We start from the raw sequence: 15,903 nt of genomic DNA on the forward strand, positions 1-15,903 counted from the left end.
CTTCAAGGGGCGAATTACTTTTCGAAGATAGATCTGAGATCCGGGTATCACCAGATATGAGTGCTAGAGGAGGATTCCCCGAAGACAGCCTTCCGAACTCGTTATGGACACTACGAGTTGCAGCGATGCCATTCGGGTTGACCAATGTGTTAGGATCGAGACACTTAACACACGACTCTAAACACACACACAACTCACGAAAAAACAAGAACACAAGGATGAACACGAGGGATTTAACGTGGTTCGGTCCTTCTCTGACCTACGTCCACCGGTAACTAGGAATTTATATTTCTTGGTGCTAATCTGCACTCTTTCTGTGTTACTCTAGATACAAGTTTTACAAATACAGATGAATCTCTTATATAGAGATGGAAATCAGAAGTAGTCAAAAAATACAACCGGGTCTTCAGCCAACCTTTGAAAAAACTTCACATTCAACAATTGTAGCTTCACATTCAACAATTGTGGCTTCACATTCAACAATCTCCCACTTGAAGCCACGGAACAATCTTCACCTGTGCTTCAACTGTGCATCTGTATTTTAAAAAAAAAATTTGATCTTAACTCCTTCCTAGTTACCCGACCTTCCCTTCAATTTACCTGTTCTCTGTCTCCACCGGCTCCCACTGAAATGAACTGCCCGATCCTGGAACATCCTGAGAACAAACGACACTCTCCATGTGAAGCAGATAATATGGAGAGACTGTTACAGATGGAATACTGGTTCTCTTAACCCACTGTGTTCTGGGTATTCTAGCTGAAACAAAGCCCATGCTCCCACTGCTATGAATGCCCTTGACTGGTTTTTCTGAACCGTTCCAAACACGTTCAACCTGAATCTGACCTGTGACTCTGGGTTTGCCATCTGCAAAGCAAACCTTCTTCTGTCCACGAGACTCTATGAACCGGATTTTGTTTTTCTTCTGAACTGGGACGGTTACTCCCTCAGACGATAAACTGACCATATATAATGAACCCCTCTTATGTCCACGAGCTATCACAAGATTTCCTTTGACAACCTTCCACTGCCCATTCCTGAACTTAACCTCGTGTCCCTGTTCATCCAACTGCCCAACATAAATCAACTGTTTCTTCAGACTTGGAATTACCCGGACATCCTTCAAAGTCCATGGACCGACTGGAGTCTTCAGATCTAAGTCACCTATGCTCGTCACATCAAGAACCTCATCGTTCGCCAGTCTTACCTTACCAAAATCCCCTTCTTTCAGATTTCGCAGTGCTTCACGGATGTGGGTAGCGTGAAATGAAGCACCCGAATCCATAACCCAGGAATCCACATTGCTCTCCACACTACAGATCAAAACATCATCATCTGAATGGTCTACTGCAACGTTAACTTCTTTCTTGTCTTTTGGACATTGATTCCTGAAATGTCCAACCTCTTTATAGTTCCAACAAGTCACATCATTTCGAGTCCTCGACTGACTCCTTCTCCTGTTCCCGCTCCCACTACCTCTGTTATTTCTTCTACCTCTGACCGCATTCAATTGTTCACTTGATGATTCCCCGGAATTTCTTCGTCTGACGTCTTCGCCTAGAATTAAATCCCGAATTCCCTCAAAAGTGAGCTCTTTCGATCCTACGGAACTAGTAACGGCTGTACCTGTTCCGGACCAACTGTCAGGTAATGATGATAACAGTAGTAAAGCTTGAACTTCGTCCTCAAATTTTATTCCCACCGACCCAAGTCTGGATAAAATCGAGTTCAAATTGTTGATGTGTACTGTAACTGAACTTCCTTCCCTCATCCTCGTGTTGACTAGTTCCCGAATCAGGAAGACTTTATTTGCTGCCGACGGCTTCTCGTACATATTAGACAATGCCTCCATGATTCCCTTTGCCGAGGTCTCCTTCAAAATATTGAAGGCAACATCCTTTGACAACGTCAGTCTAATAAATGCCTTGGCCTTCTTATCCAAAGTCTCCCAGTTTGCCTGTGTCATCGCCTCCGGTTTTTCACCTAAAACTGCGTCCAAGTCTTTCTGTACGAGCAAATCTTCAATTTGCATCTTCCACCAACCAAAATCTTTCCCATCAAACTTCTCAATCTGAAGCTTACTGCTTTCTGCCATTTTCTGAAAGAACAATGACCTATCTTGCAATTTTCTGGAAATTCAGGGGCCAAATTGCAAATTTTCAAATCTGCTACAGTGCCTGCTACAGTGTCTGCTGACGTCGTGCTACAGTTCTTGCTACAGTGTCGTCTTCTCCGGCGGCCTGCTACAGTGTCTGGTGCTACAGTGTCGTCTTCTCCGGCGAACTGGTTTTCCCGGTCACTATTCCAGCAAACCTTTGACCGGCGATTTGGACGTCTTCCGGTGGTCAAAAAATTCAGAAAAAAATATTTTCGGAATCTTCGGAACGAGACCTTTCCAACGGTATACACCAAAATCATTTTTGACGAAAAAAAATTTCGACCAAAAAACAAAAAATCACCCTCTGGAGCTAAACAAAGTCTCTGATACCACTTGTTAGGATCGAGACACTTAACACACGACTCTAAACACACACACAGCTCACGAAAAAACAAGAACACAAGGATGAACACGAGGGATTTAACGTGGTTCGGTCCTTCTCTGACCTACGTCCACCGGTAACTAGGAATTTATATTTCTTGGTGCTAATCTGCACTCTTTCTGTGTTACTCTAGATACAAATTTTACAAATACAGATGAATCTCTTATATAGAGATGGAAATCAAAAGTAGTCAAAAAACACAACCGGGTCTTCAGCCAACCTTTGAAAAAACTTCACATTCAACAATTGTGGCTTCACATTCAACAATTGTGGCTTCACAATCAACACAATGCGCCTGTAGTATTCATGGACTTAATGAATAGGGTATGCCGTCCTTACATCGATCAGTTCGTCGTCGTCTTCATAGATGACATACTTATCTACTCTCGTAGTAAGGAAGAGCATAGTAAGAATCTACGTCAAATCTTGGAAACATTACGATCAGAGAAGCTCTACGCGAAGTTCTCTAAATGCAAGTTTTGGATTCGAAGAGTTGAATTCCTGGGTCACGTTGTTAGTAAAGAGGGAATTCATGTGGACACTTCCAAAATCAAGGCCAGTGAGAACTGCTCAGCTCCGAAGGCACCTACAAAAATTCGTAAATTTCTAAGTCTCGCTGGCTACTATCGTAGGTTCTTTCAGAACTTCTCTCGAATCGCGAAGTCTCATATGACTTCGACCCAGAAGGGTGTGGCCCTTGACTTGGAAGAGGAGCAAGAGAAAGCGTTCCAAACGCGGAAGCGAGCCTTATGCAACACACTGATACTATCCCTCCCAGAAGGAATAGAAGACTTCGTGGTCTACTGCGATGCATCCAATCAAGGGCTCGGTTGTATTCTGATGCAACGAGGTAAGGTCATTGCCTATGCCTTCCGTCAACTTAAGACACTCGAAGCCAACTATACAACACACGATCTAGAGTTAGGGGCAGTGGAAATTGCTCCGAAGGTCTGGAGATCATTCGGGAAACGACAGAGAAGATCGTTCAGACTCGTGAACGATTGAAAGCCTCTAGAGACCAACAGAAAAGCTACGCTGACAAGAGAAGGAAACCTTTGGAATTCCAGGTGGGAGACCGTGTTCTTTTGAAAGTCTCACCCTGGAAGGGCTTGATACGCTTCATAAAGCGTGGGAAGCTCAATCCAAGATATGTAGGGCCTTTCGAGATTCTCGCTAGAATCGGTGTTGTAGCTTATAAACTCAATCTACCTCGTGAACTCAGTAACGTACATTCTACTTTCCACGTCTCGAACTTGAAAAAGTGTCTGTCCGACGAGACTCTTGTAATACCACTCGACGAGATCAAGATCAACAAGAGCCTCAACTTCGTGGAAGAACCTGTAAAGACCATGGACCAAGAGGTCAAGCAGGCAAGGCAACATCGTATCCCTATAGTGAAGGTTCGGTGGAACGCCAAGCGAGAACCGGAATTCACTTGGGAGCGCGAGGATCAAATGAAATTGAAAGATCCTCATCTTTTCGCTTAGTTATTCGTAACTATTTATTACTAAACTCTAATTTCGGGACGAAATTCTCTCTAACGGGGGGATGATGTGACAACCCGAAATTTCAATCTTGTACAAACCGTTCAATCCAATCAAAGTTACACTTGTTCCTGCTAACTTTTTGCACTGTTTAGAGTCTGTTTGAGCATTCTGAACTTAGTACTTCAAAGGAATAAGTGAATGGAAGTGCCAACTAAAGTTGTAACCTATCAAGCAAGCCATAAACCCTCAAAAGAGGAGTTTACGGCCAAGGACCATGAGCTTATGGCCGAAAACTCATAGTGGCCGTAAAATCCATGATATATATATGGCCCTTAGTCATTTTTCAATCACTTGTCACATTTCCAAGCCTAGAACTCGATTTCTCTCCCAAGGATCATAAGACTTTTTCTTCCAAACTTCAAAAACGTAAGTGATTCCTTCCCTTTGTGAGTTAATACATCACTTCTTCTTGATTCACTCTTGAATTCATCCACAAATCTCATCTTTTGAGTCTAGATCTTCAAGATCCTCAAGAACACCAAGAACACTTAAGTGTTTTGGGCCGAAAACACCCCCATTTGCCTTCAAAACGTAAGTACACTATCCTTAACTTGTTGTATACTAGAATCACTTGTTAAACATCTAGAAAACTTCAAAGAAATCATGATCAAAAGGGTGTTTGCGGCCAAGGAAATCACCCTTGGCCGTAAACCCTAACTTGTGGTGCAAAGTTGCCACAACACCTTCCTAAGCTTTGAAACTAAGCCTAGAACACTTCCAAGATGATTATAGGACCTTAAACACACAAAATGGTACAAGATACCATGAGTTTACGGCCGTAAACTCATTGGGCCGTAAACCCATGGGCCGTAAACTCATGGGGGTTTACACTTGGGCCGTAAACTCTAATGTGAGGCCTTACAACCCTTAGGTGCAACCCTTTGTACTTCTAGCACTTGAATCAAAGTGTTTTCCTAGTCCTAAGGTGTCTTTACTTGCTTAATTAGTTGTTTAATCACTAATTAGATACATATATGTGTCATTATATGTTAAATAGGATCCGTGTGTGCTCAAGTCCTCACTTGACACTTAGCATCCTATCCAGCACTTCCATCCAAACCACTCACTACAGGTGAGTTCATACCCCTTAATCTACCTTTTAAGTGATTTTAAATGCTTTTATGGGGGGGGGGGAATACAAGTAGAAAACATATAGTTATATAATCAATCACATGTGATTTATAACTGTGTTTCAAACAAAGGATTTCATATACTTTAACTGTGTTTCAAACAAAGGATTTCTTATACTTTAACTGTGTTTCAAACAAAGGATTTATTATACTTTAACTGTGTTTCAAACAAAGGATTTCTTATACTTTAACTGTGTTTCAAACAAAGGATTTCTTATACTTTAACTGTGTTTCAAACAAAGGATTTGTTATACTTTAACTGTGTTTCAAACAAAGGATTTCTTATACTTTAACTGTGTTTCAAACAAAGGACTTCTTATACTTTAAATTGTCTTGTCAATCAAACTGCTTTTAAATCGTTTTATAAACTGACATCAAGTCATCAATATTTATTAATTAAACTCTTCAAATGGTTTACAAAACTTCTTTTAAACTTATATATTGTCAAAAGCATGTCTATATATGTATAATTATCTAAGTAATGTTTAAAGGACTTAGGACTGATAACTCGCTTTATTTCCTTTTCCTTGTTTGGATGTGGCCTTAGGGTATCGGTTATTTGTCCGAATGTCGTCTAAATATTAGTTATATATTATGTATACATATGTAGATATAAAAGTCTATCAATCAGTTCAGTACCTTTGAGTAGCAAAGGCATACCTTCATTTATTCAAACTACAAAAATTACAAGTAAACTATAATAGGTATAGTTTAGGAGAATACTATCATATACAAATACTATAACGAGAAACAATACATACTATACACTATACAATAGAACATACTATGAAGAGAAACTAAGGAAACTTACACCATACTATACATAAGAATATACTATACAAACATTAGAATACGATAACTAGAATGTGACATACTATTTATGGATACAACAAGACAGTGTTGTATCAAATTGTAACCAGAGTCTCCTGGAGGGAGAGCGGGCATCGTGTGTATAGATCTATATGGGACAAACACTCCCACACCCCGACTGCTAGCTACAGTCCCAGCCGATAAGGCCAAGGGGTGACAAAATGTCACCTCACTATATTATGACACCGGAAGGTCATCAATTATTCAGTCGTCGATCAGCATGGTTACAAACGAGTTCACATTTAGACCTTTAATTAACCGACTAAGGATTAAAGGCAAAAAGACTCCCCGAGGGGTATTGTACATTTAATACTACCTGGAGTCTGTATTTTACCACTTTATAGCCAGCAGTGTCACTGCTAAGGTAAAACATTATTTTCTCTATTATATTTACTTTGTGATCTTCTCACATATTCATTAATGTATAAACTATATTTAGTTAATGATAGTAATACTTGGGAAAATACACACTTATACTATAAACAAACATACAGAACATTTGATGCCTTGGTAGAAGGCTACTTTTAGTAGAAAATATAGGATTTTCTAGGAGATACAATTATTTACTGCAAACATTTACATTGAAAACTTACAAACATTTTGTTCAAACTTACAAACATTTTCTTCAAACTTACAAACATTTTCATACAAACAATGACACTAAATACTTATGAACTCACCAGCTTTAATGCTGATAAACTTTTTCAAAATAACTTGTATTCTCTGGTCATCAGTAGACAGGTACCGTCGACCAGGTTTTGAGAAGACGGAGGGTGTTCCAGACTCGTCTTTTATTTTGATTACTTGTTTTTGGTATCTTATTACTATGAAAGAACACACTTGTAATAAATTATACTATTAATGTAATGGATGATGTTGTTGCTTGTTTACTACTTTGCATTGTTATGATATTGTGCATGACGTGCTCCACCCCAGAACGTTTCCGCCGTTCCGATTTTGGGGTGTGACATATGTGCATTGTAAGGATATGTTTTTCCGCAATTTTTTAAAATAAAAGAATTTTTTTTGATTTTATTTATTTTAAGTATCCTTACAATGGCATTTGTGAAAATTGTTGTTTATATGATTCCATTAATAGCAATATTGGAAAATGAATTTGATTCTTTCGTTTGTGGTAGTGTCATAATTTACAAAATAAGAAAAGATTCTCAACACCCAAGTTTCAATTGGAAAGAAACTTGGAATCATGCAACTTGTATTGTATGTTGAATGAGAATTTTCATCTTTGGTAAATTAAGACTAATTCCTTGTTCACATGTATATGTGAGTCAAGTAAAGGACTAGGAGATCGGGTACACTTGGTTGTGCGCTGATCAGGTCCACCACAAAGAACGATAAGGCTATTCGTCATGATTTATTAAAGTTTAGTAAATATGGTTATACTTACAAGTTTAAGTGTAATTCTGAAACATTGGAAAAGTTTCAATGTAAGGAAGAACGAATAAGAAGAATCAAATTAGGCAGAAAGATAAAAGTTTCTCCAATATGAAAATATGGGAGAGTACTTGAGTATCTTGTTTTATGATTATCTTAGTGATTATGAAACCATATCACAATTGATTCTCTAAGGACATATTAATGCATTTGTTTGGCTAAGAAGAGGAATCGTGGATTGCTGAATTGGTTAAATCAAAAAGATAAGTCATACTTCGTTACAAAATTGAGTCTTAGAGTAATACTCCAAGATTGTAACTCGAGTGACATAATGTTAAAAAGGTTTAAAACACTTATCAAATGTAGAGTAAAATGTTTTCTACTCTTGTACATTTGAAATTGGTAAGTTGTGATGTCTTGGATAAGACAAAGACTAACTAAGACCAATTGTGTGAAGTGTTTTTCCTTGATTAGAATCAGCACTAACTCTTGAATATTTGTTTTGTCAAGCAATGGTTCTTGACAAGAGAATCTTATTTGTCAAGAGGTCAGTGGGAGTCTTACTGATCTTGAAAAGTTTCAAGAACTAATCAAGAATAAAACCTGTTGTTTATCACTAGCACACGACTTGAGGTTTATAGCCCATCGTGTTGACATATTCTTGTTTCTGTGCCCATTCCAGTTAAAGTTGATTATTCATGTGAGTTCTATGAGTTCTCAATTGTTTGCATAACTACTTGGAAGCAATGGTAGGCCCTTGTGCTCCCAGATGGCAAGAAGTTAAGATTGAACAAGTTCAATCCATATGAGTTTGGATTTGTCACTAACTTCCTCTTGTGGTTATGACAAATTCACATTGATTGGAACACATACATCATAAAATCTAAGTGTCATAAGGTTTCTCTCCGATTCATGAAAATGGTGGTGAGGAAACGCTTTCGCTAAATAGATTTTAAGTAGATAGCAATTGTGATATTTGCATTCTCAAAGTCGTTAGTGGAGCGTGTGTGGTTAACCGGCACACTAACATGGACTCGTGAGAAATGGCAAAGGTCTAAACAATTGAGACTATGATTACGACATCCCTTTCATAGTTCTAAAAATTGTTTAGCCACACATGTGAGCTATCTAAGGAAAAGTGTATGATATTGATAAAGTCTTATCAAAGCATCTCGTATAAGAAATCTGAACTTTGGTAAGAAAGTGAATAAAGTATTGATTTCTAGAAGTCCAGCTGATTTCTGGATACATGTCAAAGCTAGTGGGAGCATAAGTGTTATGCTGATAATTATCATGTTAGTGGGAGCATGATTATTATGTTAGGTGTTTCAAGTTAGCAATGTTAATTATATAAAATAAAAGTTTCAATTTGCAAAATGTACTTTGCAAGGTTTTGAAAAGTTGTTTTGCTATAATTAAGGGAGAGGAAATTATACTTCATTCCAATTCTAAAAGCTTAGATTGTGAGTTTTTAATCAAATTTAGTCATGATTACATTATTTGCGTTCTAAAATTCGATTATGATTACGGCATCCCTTTTCATAATCTGAATTATGAGAACATGGCAAACAGGAATAGAAATATTTTAGCAAAAGACTGGTCTTGTATCATGTGTTTATGTGAGACATCATGAATCGTGTCCCATATGATTCGGATATAGGATCGATTACATGTGCTGTAATATTCATCTGTTCTAAACTTTTCCAAATGCCTAGGGCATTAAGAGGAAAAAAGTACTAGAACTGGATATGACTAAAATGATTAAGCAATTGTCGAGGACAATCTGAGGTTTACCAAACATTGGTTGCTAATGGACAATTGGAAGTATAGTGTTAATTTTGGAAGGACCATATTGACATATTTTGAAAGGAGGCAACTCTTGTTCAGAAGTGATAGTCAAAATGGGAATGTGGAAATGTTTCCATAGGTGGAAGTTATTCATTAAATATGTGCAAGATTAGAAAAACTTAATGCAAGAAGGATGTTCAAAGGAATGTACTTTGAATTTGAGACTTCATTTCCATGGAATTGCTCTCCATTGGAATACTTTGTAAATGTCTGTTGCCAAGTCTTTGTGACTTTTGTGCATAGTCATTACAAGAGGATCAATGCATATAAGTGTAAAATCTAACAGATTTAAGTAAATGGCAAAGAATCTTGTATTCTTACATTTACGGTAAGGATTTGGGATTGTGAAATGAGCATCATTGGAATCATGTTCAATTGGTCTATTTCACAAAGTAAGGATCATAGACAAACATAGTGCGCATACTTGGAGTATGGCATAACTATTGTTTGGACAAACATAGTGTGCATCCTTGGAGCATGGCATGACTATTGTTTCAGTTCTAGTATTAAGTTGATTATTTGAAACATTATGCAATGCATAATGTCTAATCAATATGGTGATTAAATAAAAGGTGTTTTATTTATATTCATAAGTTCTCAGACCATATTGGATTCGATTTTTCTTGTGTTTCACTTTGCATGTTTTTACTTCCCGAATAACTAGGTTATTTAAACTCTCCACAGTCAATCATACTTTGGAAGTAGGTATGAATCAAGACTGTCATGAATTGGGCTTGTAGATATCTAAAGTTATTAGACATAGAAAAAGTTGCTGCAACATTCATGAGTGCTCCTGGAATGAGATTCGAGTATTGGATTACACCCACACTCATTTGAATCACTTCATGGATTTTATCACGAGGGATCATGTGACGATAATATCTTATATTCTTCAAACGGAGATGTGTGAGTTGTAGTTATGCGTCGGTTGCACATTGACATATGAAAACGCAACAAGTAACTTGGTCGTTATAAAACATATCGTTGTGTGTAATTTGATGAGTAAGTACAAGCGAACATTTGGGTCGAAGTTTATCCATTCCTGTTACTCTTGGAGGGATAAAAGCGATATCTGTGGGCCCCTCGATGATTTAGTGATGACAAACGTAAGTGCTCGGCCGGGCCTGGACTGATTTGAATTTGTTCAATTAGTCGATCGTTATAAATCGGAAATCGGGAAACAACAAATGGACAGAGAGAATGATTATAATCCATTTCTCAATCCATATGATATCTAGAATGGAGGAATATATGATCCCTTATCTAATGGACAAGTCATTGACTAGGTCAGAGTTCGACAGCGGCTTTTAAGAGCTACGATTGCTAGTGGGGTTTTGGAGTCATACTTGAAATAATAGTTTTATAGTTATCCAAGTGGGAGACTGTTTGATTAGATGTCTAAGCCCATAACTATTATTGGTATGTACTTGACCCGAGAGTAGCATGGTCCATTTGGGTTGCATATCATCAGGACAATTTTTTAGGATAGACTCTTGAGAGAAGGTTATGTATGATTTATTAATATATTGTAAGTTCTAATATATTAATATGAAATCATATGTTTTAATTAGTATTGATCAAGAATTAATTTGGAATTAATTTAATGATCAAATGAGACTAATTAAATCTATGGGGACTAATTATGGTAATTAGTTATATTTATATGTGTTGGGCTTATGATCCATGTTGGACCAAGTTTATGTATGGATACATAAAGAGTTGGGCCACATGAACCATGGATCATAAATCCATGGGTATGGGTTTGGGTTAACCCATGACCTTTGGAATTCCACATATAAATATGTTACTTCATAGACAAAATCACCACTAATGTATTCTTGGAGCATATGGAAGATTTTGGTGTGTATGAATTCTCTCTCAAGTTTCATCCTTTGTCCATGATGTGTTGTGACTTCATTTGAGGCTTCCACACTATTGAGGCTAAGCTCTTAAGGCCAAATACATCAAGACTTCAAGCTACATAAAAGGTATGTTACTCTAACTAGCATCTTATATGGTACATGACAATTACATGCTAGTTATAGGATCAATGCCTTGGAAACCCTTTGCATGTATAATTAGTGAAAACATAGATCCAAGGTATTTAGGGTTGTATGTGCACCATAGGATGTTGTAGCATAGGAAACTCAACAGAACCCTCAAAGTACTCACAGAGCGATCATCAGCAATCTCAACCTCCAACGGATAATCCAGGATCCGGGGAGCATCACATAACTTCTCGTTAAGCGTAAGATATACAAAGGATCGGGTAGCACCAGAATCATATAAAACATGAGCGGTCATACCATTGACCAAAAAGGTCCCTATACAAGATCATATATAATCACGAGCATAAATAAGGAAAGCAATAAAAGATATGAATAAGTCACGTACCAGTAACCACATCTGGTGCTACACGACCTCATTTGTGGTCAGCTAAAATGGCCTGATCTTCACCACAGGTGCCTCCGCCTTGCCCTGGCGGCCATCAGTAATCGTCAAAGTGGCCGGTACAGGCGCCGCCACTGCCCTTCCTCACAACCTCAGAGAGTCAGCCTTTTTATGGCCTGTCTCATTGTAGTGAAAAAAGATCAATGCACTCTGGGGGCAGTCCTTACATATGTGCCCAATATGACCACACCTAAAACATCTCGAACCTGACAACCGACATACCATACTATGCGACTTTCCGCACTTGCTGCAGCGTTCTCGGCCCTGCTGGCCCCTAGAATGTGGCTCTAAATTCTTGGTCTTCTTTTTGTGGCCCACGACTGTCTAGACCTAATTTGGCTTTCGCTTCGTCCGAAGCTCAAACTTAATCTCCCGCTCATAGGCCTTCTCCACCATATCATGTAGGGTCTTGCACCCCAAAAAGCTCACAAACTCCCTGATGTCATCCCTCAACATGTCATTATATCTCGTATTCTTCCTCTCCTCATCTGCAGCGTGCTGCCGAACCAGCAGAGCCGTGTCCTGGAATTTGGCGGTAATCTCCGCCACAGTCTCAATAGTCTGGCGAAGGTCCTGGAACTCCCTTGTCAACTGCTTCACATCGATCGCTGGTGCAAAGTGCCTCTGGAACCTCGTCACAAACTCCTCCCAAGTCATGACTACCACAACTACAGAGCCTACAGCTCGGCTAACCTAATCATCCCAGTCATATGCTCGATCCCTCAGCAGGTAGGATGCGAATCCCATATTTCCCCCTCAGGTAAAAAACTAGTCAGCTGAGCATTCTCCATGTCAACGATCTAATGTCGGCTAGCAACGAGTTCCTTGTCCCCAAAGAACTCAGGAGCTCCGCAAGCCTTTAACTCCCGAAATGAGGGAGTCAATGCTCCTATCTGACCCTCATCAATCTCGACCAGGAAAGCCTTGATTCGCTTCTCCATAAGCTCCAAGATACCCTCATTTATGGTATCGAACATCACGAGGGTGGCACCCAAGATGATGTGAGTAACCTCGTCTGCTATGAGCTCTCGTAGCCTCTCAGCAATGGGTTCTCAGCTATAGTCAAAACCATAAGGTTAACCTGAGCCGTAACCTCCTCCTCGAGTAACCATCACCATCCTTAAACTGAAACACAAACATATAAACAATCAGCATATAACTCGAGGGAACTTCCCCCCATACAGGTCTCCTTAAAGTCTCCAGGTCTACTCTTATCTCAAGTACATATCTTGTGCTTCTAGTAGTATGAGCCTACTACTGCCTTTCACACCTATATGTACCTTCCTCAAGAGCCGTCCTGAATTCTCTAGGTTACCGCACTAGAACTATATATCAATCCTATGCTAAACAACATACATTTCCTAGGCTTTCCTAGGAATCCATAACTCCCACCACCTACAATACCAATAATCTCAATCAACACTGTTGGTTGCCTTATGCATTCAAGTTATACATAAAATGGAATCATATAGACTGTTAAATTGTCACACCCCCAAACCTAAACGGCGGAAACATTCGGGGGCGGAGGATGTCATGTACAGTATCATAACAAATGTAAAATAGTAATCAAAGCAACAACAACCATTGTATTGATAATAAGGTGTTTACATTGTATACATAACATAGATTGTTTAATATCAAAAGTAGATAACCAAAACAAATACTTGAAGCTACTATGCTCCGTCTTCTCGAAACTTGTACGAGTACCTGTTTATTTGTTCCCTAAGAATACAAGTGATTTGGAAAGTGTATCAACATTTAAGTTGGTGAGTTCATAACTATTTTGTTTTAGAAGTAAGTTCATTGTTCTTAGATAAAGTTCGTGTATTACTCCAGAAAATCCTATATTTTCTTATAAAATGAGTTATGAATCGATGTTGTATAAAATGGATGTATTTGGACCAGGAATATCCTATATTTTCCCTAAGAAAGAATTTGTAATACTATGTATTTGGAAAGTGCTAACGTTTAACCCGGAAAATCCTATATTTTCCGTAAAGCTAGAGTGTAGTCTAAATACCATAAGACCGTATCGTGTAAGTAAATATGCCATACTTAGTTCGATAATTTGTAGTTTTATTATTAAGTAAAACTAGTTGAAGACGTGACTACCCTGAATTCTGAAGGTGTTGATAATACCCTATCATGATTACTTAGTACCAACAAGTTATATATAACTAAGATCTGAACAGACAATCGATTGGTTGATTCTGCCCTAAGCCCACAACCAAACGAGGAACAGGAAATGAGGCGGGAGTCACACATTCCACTGTCTATCGAATAAAAACCATATATAACCCTGAAGTAAATACGAAGTAATCATATAGTTATTATCCCTTGAGCTTGATTGAGTTGCATATTACTACGTGCATGAGTCATTATTTCCGCGTGCGAGTTATTATAACCATACTAGACGTCAGTATCGATGTTGACATTTGTCACCCCAGAGACTGTAGCTAACAATCAGGGTGCAGAATCGTTAGTCCCGTATAGATCTATACACAAATTCACGCACTCCTTCCAGGAGACTCTGGCTATAAGTGGGGGACTTTCGTTTGATACTAAACAAAGCCGTTGTCTCACATATGATTTGCTAACAACGAGTTCACGAGTAATATGTTGAAAAACCTTTTAGTAAATAAAAATAACAATTTTTATTTATAACTTTGTATGATAGAAAGAGTGGATTGACTCATAAATTATACTTATCACAATTTATATGCTTGTTTTCATATCGTTTTTCCTTTTAAGTGAACTAACCTGTAATTTCCATACAACTATACCTCTCATAGTTTATACGCATACTATTCATATAATGGTACCTTGTTATTAACAACGTTTAGAAGTTTACAAGTTTGATAATAATGTTTATTAACCGAAGTCGATTTGTTCATGTAATAAATACGTAAAGTATGAGAAAAACATAATCAACAGTTTCTAACACAAGTTTCCTTGTGTTATACTTGTATTCCAACCTATAAAACATATAAAAAGTTTGAAAAAGTGTAGGGGTATGAAATCACTTGATAAGGGTGTTTCGGACAACGTTTCGTTTCTAGGAATGATCTTTCTTGACGTAACCGCGTGTTTCTGGTGAAGAAAAGAGCTTCACGCGGGCAGCACTTCGAATGGAAAGAATGTTTTTCTCGTGGGTTTCAGGGCGTCGAGACTCGCGTCGTGTGCTAGGAGTGTTACCGGGGCTTCGGGGTGGTTTAGAGGGGCTTAACAATGTGTAGAAGCAGGAGAGAGGATGGATTTCAGCAACCAAATTCGGAAGGCTTCGATTTCTGTATATAGCCTAAATTTTGAAACTCACGTCGTGAGTTTGGTCCCCGATTTGCTTATGGCTTGCGTCATCTGTCAACTTACTCTGGAAGGGTCAATCAAACTGTTCACGTCGTGAACACTGTAGTCACGACGTGAATTCTGACATATGTCGAAGTTTGTGCCCCGAACTTCATAAATTCATATCTTTCGCATACGAGTTCCATTTTTGGCACTCTTTATATCCACGCGTAGGTGAGATTATGCTCTACAACTTTCGTTTAGACTCCATCGGCTAGTTTTGATTTTATTTTTAATATTATATTTTTAACTGGCCGAGACAGGAAAAGTCCGTTAAAAATTCACAAATTCTTCATCCGACGTCCGTTTTCGTCTGTCTTTATACCGTTGTACTACTATTGTCGAGATCGTCGATTCTCTTTCAGATTGCGTCGACCAAAAGTCGCTCGATCTCTATTTCGAGTTTTTAGCTGTCTACTACTATATCCGAAATTTAGAAAAATCATAACTTCCTCATATGAAGTCAGATTTGGACCTTCTTTTTATGTATGTTTACGGTTTAATGATATTTACGACTTTCATTTAGATACCTAAGGCTAAAAAGTATTTTATTGAAATTTCGCGTTTTACGCTTAATAGTGTTTTACCGGTATCGTTGCGGATCTTTGATTGTTCATAACTTATTCGTTATAACTCTGATTTTTGTGTTCTTTATATTTCCGAAAACCTTGCTACGATATCTACTACTTTATTCATCCCAAATAAGATTTTAGAAAAGTTTAATTGTGACCAAAATTTGACTGGTGTTACATAAATGATGATTATACCCTAAGTCCTCA

The sequence above is a fragment of the Lactuca virosa genome, chromosome 3 (genome assembly GCF_052849685.1).
Source record: "Lactuca virosa cultivar CGN04683 chromosome 3, Lactuca_virosa_CGN04683_v6, whole genome shotgun sequence".
Taxonomy (NCBI): domain Eukaryota; kingdom Viridiplantae; phylum Streptophyta; class Magnoliopsida; order Asterales; family Asteraceae; genus Lactuca; species Lactuca virosa.